Source organism: Dermacentor albipictus, chromosome 5 (assembly GCF_038994185.2).
Source record: "Dermacentor albipictus isolate Rhodes 1998 colony chromosome 5, USDA_Dalb.pri_finalv2, whole genome shotgun sequence".
NCBI classification, from domain to species: Eukaryota; Metazoa; Arthropoda; class Arachnida; order Ixodida; family Ixodidae; genus Dermacentor; species Dermacentor albipictus.
Genome location: NC_091825.1, coordinates 61,029,639 through 61,040,373, shown reverse-complemented (window position 1 = coordinate 61,040,373; position 10,735 = coordinate 61,029,639). Strand labels below are relative to the sequence as shown.

Sequence of the window (10,735 nt, the reverse complement as noted above, 5' to 3'; positions counted from 1 at the left end):
ATCGACGAATACAGCACTTATTTGTCCGACTTGAGAGTGGGTCAATTCCTTCTGTAGGTATTTCAGTGCTACGTCGATAAGAACTGAGAATTTGTAACTCAGACTTGTTATCTCATACGGATGATACTTCGGGCTTATCCTTCTGTGGAGTAGCAAATGCATTTTGAAGGCTATATATTTAGGGGTCAATGTGCAGTTGTACATGTACACAAAATTGTGAGATAGATGAATATATTGAGTTGACAAAAACATGCACTGACACTAAAGTTAACATTATATCGGAGTGCTTAAGGTAGCATTTCAGGAATATGTTAGCACAAACGTCGGCGCACCTTGAAGAACAATTTAAAACTGGAATACACAAGAGCAGCCGTAATATTTTTGTTCGTCTGTTGACCTCGTTCCTCCATTGGAACGTGAAGTTTCTCGCCAATGATCGGCAGTTGGTGATCGAATGCAGACAGGAAAGGATAGAAATCAGATGTACAAGAAGTATAGAAAAAAAAGGTAAACTTTTTTGACTGATGGCAGAGAAAGCAAACGCATTACAACTTGGTCAATTTAGAAACAAAAGCACACTCTTTGACTGTCTCAGCGAATGTTAGAGCCCAGAGTCGTTTTAACCAACATGATATGGAGCATCACTGATCTATCAGGAATCCTGATTTCAGCCCAGTCACGTCTTAGCACACATGGTATGGAGCCTCACTGATCTATCAGGAATCCTGATTTCAGCCCAGTCTGAGCGATAGCATTTCTTCCCGATTATTAGACCTGAAATATACAAAGAAAAAGGGTGGTAGGGCCGTTGGCCCGTCCCACAGATTCAGTTGCAAAACACAGTCAAAAGTGTGTTAAGCCAAGGCCTAGCGGGATGGGCTTACTCTTAAAAGCAAACAAATTGAAAAAAAAGACGGTTTTTCTTTTTCCTAAAACTCCGTTCTCCTTCATTTCTATGTAGTCATTGACGGCCTCAGCCGCACAGGCCAGGGCAGTACAATTTATTTCTAGTCTGTCTGAAACACTGATGGTATCTCGAAGCCGCAAATGTCTAGGAAGCCGGGGCTTCAACACCGCGCACCGCAGCTGCACGCAAGGTTGGTCAGCGTAAAAGAATTATGACCGTCCATGGCATCCGAACTTATCAGCTATAAGACGAAGTTCTCCGAATACATGTTTACAAGACGACGCTCTCCGAATGTGCTCCTCACATGTGCACTGTATCTCTACAGCGGACAACGTAAGTGGGCAATCGAATACCATGCGGTCTTTTCTCAGCACCCAGCAACAAAGCTCGACGATCGCCTCCAGGACGCGTAGGGGAATAAACCCTCGCTCCGTTCATGCAGCACAGGTTCAATGTTGCTAAGCACTTCTAAACCAGGGTGGCGTCTCCAGCCTGGCAGGGACTCGGGAGCCAGCGCCAGAACACCGCGTACCGCTGTCCCATTAAAGGTTTTTTTCTGTGAACCTATTCTGGGTGTCAAAGGAATGCCAACTCATTGCTAAACAATACCGCCTTCCTCGAATCTGCACAGCACACCCCTGGAGCATGCCGTGACTCGTCGCCCGACACCACGCTGACCTTCTGACCCTTCATAAAACACAAATGGTTGCCCCTCGGACGTGGAGGGAACTAGATCCCCTCTCAATACACAAAGCACGTGGGCGACTCGCGACACTCGGGAAGTACACAAAACAATCAATGTGCCCTTACACGTCCTTCATAAATAGTAAACTGGGGTCACAATGTGCTCAGCTGTATCCGACGTATCATAGAGTCTAAACTCTACGAGTTCCGCCGTGGAAAACAAACATATGCCGCCAAACTTAGGCGCTTCCAGAGCCTGAAATCAATATTGGCGACTAAGAAAAGCTATTTTCTCATGACAATAAACAAAGGCGCGAGAACTCAATACATTCCTGGTGGCGAGCATGCAAAACAAAATCATCTCATGTATGTGCAAGAAACCCTTTGCAAAGCATTAACATGGCACAAGAGCCGAAAGTTGATGTTTTCAGGTTATATAAAGATTCTGTCCACAGTCTTACAATGCTCTCGCGTGCGAACAACCACAGTCACAACAAAAATGTCCACCAAGGTTGAACTGTCCTGCTCACACGTTCTATCTGGTAAAGGGGAACATTCACACCTGTCTAAGCTTGCATGGCTGTTTCTTCGCAGCTAAGACCGCAGTCTGGCTCAGTTGTAGCCACTAGTTCGACCGATTCAACTCTAACAGCGCCGGCTACACGCGCTTATTTATTTTCGCACAAGAACCGATCTGTTCCCTGTGCCCTTAGTATCTCCCTATCCTCCTTCGATAGCAGGCAGTCCACTACTTTTGCAATCTACTCTGTGACCACACACACCAGATCGCCCTTCTGTGGTTGTCTCAAAGCCCCTAGGTGATTTATATTCAAGGGTGGCATAGCCAGGTTAGCTCAAATTGTGTTTCCGAATAGTGACTCGAGTCTTACCGCCCCCAACAGCTTCCTCAAAACAACTGGTAATTACTCTTCACGGCGAAGCGTTTTCTCCTCACCTGTATCCAGCGCAGCCTCCATTTCTATATCCCCGCATGTGATCGGGATAAGATCAAGCTTTAATCTTCCTGATTTGGCACTTTACTTTAGGATGTTTTCCTAACTCTCAGCATCCTTTCCGACTCTGGCGGCTGTTCCTTACCTGCTATGGAAACCTGCTGGAGCCTCTGTTCCCGCACAGTAAGCGCCTACCCCTTCTGTTCTTTATTTAAAGCTGTTAGGAAGTATGTGGGCGAAGTGACCCTGTGTATGAGATACATGCCATCTTAGATTTGTCTTCTGCGGGCTAGAAAGTTTCATGGTAAGTAACACACAGTGCGGCGCAGTCGGCTTAATTGCTCGTCCTCTCTCTTTCACTCGCTCAAAAGTTTCTAGCACTTTTGCCACCTCCACTGACTTAAGCCGGTGTTCGCCCTCTCGCAAAAGAACATATTCAAGGACTTTTGAGCTGAGAGTAGCTTTCATTTGGTCAACGACCATAAGCTCCGTCATGGCTTCATTTTTGCTTGCATTTGGAGTTGAAGGTAATAGGCGATATAAATTCTAGTGCTAGACTCGAAATGAGCTCAAGTTTCAATCTTTCTCTTAGATGCTTGTCTAGGCCTCCTCAAGTATCCACCTGGCGTGAGCTTGAGTTGACATAAAGCCGTCTTCTTTACGGTCCCATAATCTGAACATTCCTATTTATTGAGGCTGCACAACAGATAACGGACCCGCGCAATCAGCACCGGCATAATAACATGTATTCGGCTGCATTCTGGCACTTGGAAAGATAAAAAAGAACTTTTCCACGCCATCAAACTACATCGGAATGTCAGCGCCACATGACAACCGGTATGCCTTAACAATTTATCACATTGTTCTATTCCATCCGTACCCGGCGTGGTTGCTCAATGGCTATGGTGTTGGGCTGCTGAGCACGAGGTCGCGGGATCGAATCCCAGCCACAGCGGCCGCTATTCTATGGGGACGAAAACTCCCGTGTACTTAGATTTAGGTCCACGTTAAAAAACCCCAGGTAGTCGAAATTTCCGCAGCCCCCACTACGGCGTGCTTCATACTCAGAAAGGGGTTTTGGCACGTAAAACCCAAAATTTTTTATTTCATGCGTGCTGGCACGTCGACGATCGCTTCCTTCCTACACCGAAGGCGGCCTGCTCGACTGCTCGAGCTCCACTCCTCGTAGAACAACGCGCTCGCACTTTAGCTGCAGGCGCATCTTTTCCAGCTCCAGCTCCAGGCGTATCATCGCCATGACCTCTGGATCTTACCTGCTCTGAGCCTGCGAAACGCCTTGCGTCTCACTAACAATTACAGTAACTTACGTCACAGATTCGGTCTATAGGTAATCTTTTCTATATACATGGCAGTTCAAACAAATGCATTAAGACTTGAACAATTGAGAAAGAAATTCTCACTCTTTGATTGTCTCAGTGAGTTAGAGCCCAGACCCGTGTAAAGGTACATGATACCGAGCCTCACTGATCTATCAGCAATACTGATTTCAACCCAGTCAGAGGGACAGCACATCGTCCCGATTACTATAGGTGAAATAGACAAAGAAGAAGGGCGGCAAGGCCGTTGGCCCGTCCCACAGATTCAATTGCCAGAGAGAGTAAGAAGTTTTTCAAGCCGCAAACAAAATGGATGGGCTTACTTTTGAAGGTAAGCTTATTGCAAAATGAAACGGTTTTCTTATTTCCTAAAACTCCGTTCCCCTCTCATTTCTACATAGTCATTGACCGCCTCAGCAAAACACACCACATCCACATAATTTATCACAAGGCCGTCTTTTACCCTAATGGCGTCTCTAGGGTGCAAGTACCTCGGGATTCGGGGTTCAAGACCAGGTACCGCAGCTGTGCTCAAGGCTTGTGCGCTTGGGAAAATTATGACCGTCCATGACACTTAAACTTATTGTCTACAAGAGAAAGTTCTCCGAATGCATGTTTTCAAGACGGCATTCTCCGAAAGTGTTCCTCACATGTGCACTGCATCTCTACAGCGCACACTTTAGGTTGTGATCCGACACCACGCGGACTTTTCTCAGCCCCCAGCAATAACGGCCTACCATTGCCTCCCGGACGCGTAGGGGAATTGACTCCCCCCCCCTCCGTACATGCAGCGGTCGATGTTGCTAGGCCCTTATAAACCGCGGTGGCGTCTCCCGCCAGCCAGGGACTCGGGAGCCGGCATCAAAACACCGCATACAGCAGTCACACTGAATGCTTGTCTGGTTGGACCTAATTTGCCCGTCGGCGAAGACCGACTTACTGCGCACAACACCGCCTCCCCCGAATCCGCACCATGGCTCCCTGGCGCATGCCGTGACTCGACACCCCACACCACGCAGGCCTTCTGACCCCTCGTAAAACTCGAACGGTTGCGCCTCCGACGTGGAGCGAAGTGGACCCCCTCTCTATAAACAAAGCACTTCGGCGACTAGCGACAATTGGGGAGTACAAAAAACAATCAATGCGGCGTTACAGGGGTGCTACTTTAACAATTTCTTCTGAACAAACATGAATTCCCAACGGATAAGCTTCAATTTCAATTTCAACTTGTAACATAAAGCGAAAATATTAAAAGCTATTGAATATTCTTCATTACTAACTTTAGAGTGTTATTGATGGCACAAGTACCGTCTTTTTGATGTTTGAAACCGAAAACGCCAGAGAACGCTACCTGCATACAGGTGAAGATATGTCAGCCGCCGTGGTTTGTGAGCGGCTATGGTGTTGGGCCGCTAAGCATAAGGTCGCGGAAAGAAATCCGCCAATGGGGGCCCCGTCTCGGTGGGTGCAACATGATAAAACACCAGTGTAGTCAAATGCAGGAAAAACCTGCCAGGTGGTCCACATTATTCCGGATCTCCTCACTACAGCGTGTCTCATAATCAGATGATGCTTTTGGCACGTAAAAACTTATATTTTAAGGTCACAATAGGTTCCACAAAAAAGATTTGACTGTAGGAGGGGTAAACCCGAGAATGTCTGAGAATGCATTCCTCTGAAGAAGCAGAGTTTCTTCGTTTTATTCGTGTCTGAATACAACATGTCCATACACTGCAGTGCCAGTCAAGATGAACCGTGCTTTGGGAATGGACCTTCTCGCTGCTGTTGCTGTTGCCATAGGTACTTATGCCATGTCCAATTCTGTTATATTTAACAGCGATGTTATTTTTATTGCTACAACAGCTGGTAATCATTTTTCTGTTGACACTATTCACTTTGCAACTGAGCCCTTGTGGGAAAGAGCTAACATAATAACATGCCATGGCGGCTTAGTGGCTGTGGTGTGGCACTGTGTTACTAGGGTGGCAAAATGGAATAAAACACTGCAGTCTAGTGCATGGGGGGAGGGCGTACCTTAAAGGAACCCAACTGGTGAAAATTTATCCGGAGTCCTCTACTACGGCATACGCCATAATCACATCATGAAATTCGCACGTGAACTCTCAGAAGTTTGTTGTTGTTTATGCTATAATTAGAGAGGATTGTTGCTTGGGCTAGTTGGTATAGATCGGCAAATATAACAGAGCGACGTTCTCTGGTTTCGTGTGTCGTCTTGGTTGCTGCGCTTTAATAATTACGAATCTAGCAGGATCGCAAAATAATTGACGAATATGGTAAATTAATGGCAGTGCAGCCCGCCACGATTACCGCCAGTCAGATAGAACTAGGTCACGTGATAGCCTTTCGTGAAATATGAGTAAAATTCCAAAACACTTTCACTGGTAAACAAACAATGTAGCTCACTTGATACGAATATACAAGCTGTCCATAACGAATAAATGAATTTAACGGCAGAGTGGTAGAACTGCTCTCGTAGGATTTTCACACTCGGCGCCCTTACGTCGTCTAAGCTGCTCAACAGCTTTTGCAGGACATCTGATGGCAGTTTAGAGAGAGCGTCGTTCAGATGCGGAGTTTTAAAATCAGCTGTAATGCACAAGCCATTTCGGTCAGATATATTTCATCTGGACTTGGTCGCTAAACATGCCTTACATTATGGCTTTAAATATGAGCGGTCATACAAGTAATACATTCAGCTGGTGTACTGACTGCTAAATCGTGCAACGGCAAAAATTTTCTTTTTGGTTTGATAAAAAAATACATGATGTAAAGTACCTGTTTGAAATGCGCTTCAGTCCTCTCTTTGTTTATTGATTTAATGTGATGTGAAATTTGAATAGTCATTGATAATTCTTTATTACGTATTCATTGCATAATCGCGAATGCTGACAATACCGTATTTTTTATAAGGCACCGGCTGTGTGTACTTCCATTGAGACCATTGTCACCGGCACTGTAACTGGCGGCATGGTACTTCTCAAGCCTGCCTTTCTGCTTATTTTACCACCATGCTCCCAGCACCATTGGACGGTGCTGTATAAAAATTGTTTGATTGATTGATTGGTAGAAACAGAGATTCGTGCTGCAATGCATTCCCTTAACTAACGCCTAAATTTCTCATGACAAAGGGACGTACAATAATAATTGGGGGAGTAACTTACTAACTCATCGTTGCAACGCATTCTGCCTTTTCAGCTATGATCATCATGGCACCCAATGAAGCTGCCGCTTTGGGCGGCGGTGTTGGAGGTGCTGACGGAATCATGCTTGGTCGCAAGAAGTGAATCAGCATGAAAAGCAGATGAAGAGGTTTCACGATTTATCAGGACAACGGTGACATCTCATGAAATAAAGTACGCAAATACCCAAATGGGAAATGGTTTTTATGTGCGTGCATCATGTATTACATCAACGTACAAAGCCTAGAGTGACTAATATGGCAAGCAATATTAGAACTCATTCGTTCAAGGAGAGTACATTAGGAGAGACAACAATAAAAATTGACTTCAGACATACTCTTTGGGTAAAGGAATAGGCTAGCGGAACGATCGAGCTCTAAGAATTTCATTTAGCGGGTCAATGATACAACCATGTGATTCGCGCTACTCTTACTGCAATGAAATAGTATCTTCAGAATTCAACTATTGACGCTTCGTGGTTAGTGGTATTCTCTGCCTAAAGCTTCCGCTTTAGACGTAGCTTTTGGATGCATTGAGGGAATCATGCCTGACGGCATGAAGTCAATAATTGCTCACACAGAAGGAAACGGCTTCAAGTTTCATGATAGCAGCGCGGACATCCCATGCAATAAAGTGCGCAAATAAGCAATGTGGAAAATATTTTTTTTTATTTTCTGACGCCACGTGTTACTTAAACGATGCATGCATTCACCTGCCACTATTACAAGAAATATTAGATTAGGTTCGCCCAAGGAGGGTAAAGCAACAGCACTACAAAATGACATCACAATAAATTGATGGGCTTAGATATAGTTTGGCTGAACGAAGGATCTCTGAGAATTCGATTGAACGTATCAATGCACCACTATGTGATTTTCGGTATTTCTACTGTAATAAGGTGAGTATACAGCTACCGTAAGTCACTTCGATGTCCCCGCTGAGGGGCACAGCCCTGGCTCCGGATGCATACTAGTCTGCAAGCATACTTCTGGCCGGTTGCATTGAGACGAGTTTCGATCTGCTAGCTCCACTTGCTGACCACCTATGTGAGTGCCCATCTGCAGCACAGTTTCTTATCGTCGCTGCGAGAGTCTCAGAGCCACCAGACCAACTCTCGCGCCTGGAGGAAACAGTCATCCACCCCACTTGTGCTTTCGATAAGCTGACGACGTGTGCAACCCTGGCCGACCAACATTGGCGCAACCATTCGCCTTCCCAGTTTCGCAGCTCACCTTGAGACTGGGCCTAACGCCACGTAGGTCTGACATCCTCATCGCCAAATCGGCTCATTTAGAAGTGGTGTATTGACTAGAACGCATCGGTATTGCAATGCCTTAGCATGTTGGTCGCTTCCCGGTCTGTTTATTTTGCTTTTATTTTTTGAAGTGAACCTATTTTTTCACCACATCTACACTTTTATGCAAAATTAAACGGTCCCTTTAATTTAGCTTTGGTCTGCAACAAGCTTGTGATGAGGTGCGAGCGAAGCCTGGATCATGAAACATTATATGTAATGACATTGGTGTTCTCATTTCGCGCGTGGTCAGAGTGGCGTTATGGTCGCGTTATCAGGGAGCTTTTGTAATGAATCTTATCAGTCGGCATTGAGAGATGGATGATATGTGTGACGTAAGAGGAACACATAGCTTCGAACCAGCAAAACCTGCTGTTGGTGCTCCTTATGTTCCAATATCAAGGTGGCTTGCTTTCTCTTCGGTTTCGACAGGCAATTCAGCTGTATAAACAACACAGGCGATCATATGGTAAATCGGCAAACGCAAAACCGGGCCACGTCTATACAGGGCATCTGTTACCGTATCGAGCTATCCAGGTACGTTAATTTCTGCTGAGAAAGCGCAATCGAAGTACGGCTAATGCACCATGTGCCATGTCGCTCAATGTGGGCTGTTTCCACGAATAAATTGGCGGATGCATCAGTATGCTTAACCAAAGTGTTGCCTTTTTGAGCAGAGGCTTACGCTTACATTGCCGGCAATGGGTAGACAAATGCGCATAATCATTCTTGTCCAAGGACAACTGATGCTCTCTAAGTCTTACATTGATGCACATGCCAGTATGCCCTATCGCACTCACCCACGTGAGCACGAAGCACTCGCCCACACTTGAGTGGGAAAGAGTATACCACATTGGTAGTGCAACCTATATACTTATTTACATGCCCACTTTGCAGATTGGGTTAGAATTACGTTCTGCTCCACTTTCTTGTCCTTCGACCGCAGGACAAATAGCTGTCACTTTTGCAGCAGCAGAAAAGATAACCTCGACTTGCAATGTTCTTTAGGCAATGAGATAGGCAATGTGCGTAGAGTACAACTACAACGTTCTTCTTCGCGCTCTTTCCTTTCGCCTCCTGCTTTCTAGAGTTTTTTACCCATCTAGTCATCTTCTCAGTGCTGCCCGTTATTAAGCAACCAAGGTCCCCAGCTTCCTTCAGCCAAACTACCTGACGTACGAGGGCGTCACCCATTGTATGCCCACATGTTTTGACCCGGACGGCGCGAAGCGTGGAGATGCAAATGGTATTTTTTACAGCTATAGAATCACCTCAGGTGAAGTTCAGCAGAGGCTTGGCATCACGATGACGCCATCATGATCATGCCGAACCTCGTCGCAACGTAGAAGCAGGGAAACAGCAGGCTGGCAGAATACCTGACAACTACTGTAGCTGGCCCGTAACGCCTGGCCTGTAACGCCTCAGCCGCTAGAACTACGGGTTCGGTCGGCCGACAAGTGGCTAAGTCGCCCCGATGCTCAGCAGGTAGCACTGCACCAGTCCGCTACAACGGCAGTCACGAGTGGGATCTCCGACCAGGTCCGCACGGTAGCATGATACACAGTCGCCAGTCATCGAGCCTTGCACCTCCGTTCTGCTAGCTGCCGTTCGAAACTTCGGCTCGCTCTCACACTCTGCGCCCTCTGCATGCCCTTTCTTGTTGGTGGCACGTGGTCTTCGTCCACAATCATCATCACCAATGCTCTTCTTGTTGCAACGACGCAATAATCCTTCCATGTCGTTCATGTCAGCGCCAAACGGTACTATTCACGTCGCCACACTTGTAAACTGACATTCGTCATACCATCCTGTTCACCACATAGTCGTCAGACGCTCGTCATGCATCCGAGGGACCACCGGTATAGAGATGCCGTCGTTGTCGTTGAATCCTCCTCATTCCAGCTTCGGGATCCGTTATTCGTCATTGTGTCGTCGTCACGCCTTCTACTCATTCCCAGTGCTCCATGTTGTACATTAATTTGAGCCCGCCGGATTGTTTCCTTCTCGTGATGCCGTTTTTGCCAGTGCGTCATCGTCCTTCCGGCTTTTTCTCAGGCTCTCGTGAGGCCGTACCCATCACGCTGAAGTTTCATCGCTGGTATGACTACAGTTACCTCAACCCATTGCCTTCACGGACTTGTCGTACCGCTTCAGTGAATCTTTCTTCCTCTTTGTGTTGTAATTATACTTTCGTATTTCAAATAATTATGCTACTTATCTCACGTCGCCATCGATAGAGAGCCAATATCAGGCCTCTATTATTAGACTATCATCGTAATGCCGTCGTAGTCAAGCCATGACCTCACTGAAGCTTGATTATCATGGTCTCGCCATGCGGTGGTCGACGTCAAGGTTTCCTG

General features: G+C 46.3%; 1 long non-coding RNA gene across 1 annotated transcript; it reads left to right on the top strand.

Moving 5' to 3' along the window:
- The first annotated feature begins 4,118 nt into the window (after positions 1-4,118).
- LOC139060625 (uncharacterized) lies at positions 4,119-7,216 on the top strand. The gene is made up of 3 exons (XR_011514981.1): positions 4,119-4,212; positions 5,619-5,681; positions 7,098-7,216. It is a non-coding gene; the product is annotated as an uncharacterized lncRNA (long non-coding RNA).
- The last annotated feature ends 3,519 nt before the right edge of the window (positions 7,217-10,735 follow it).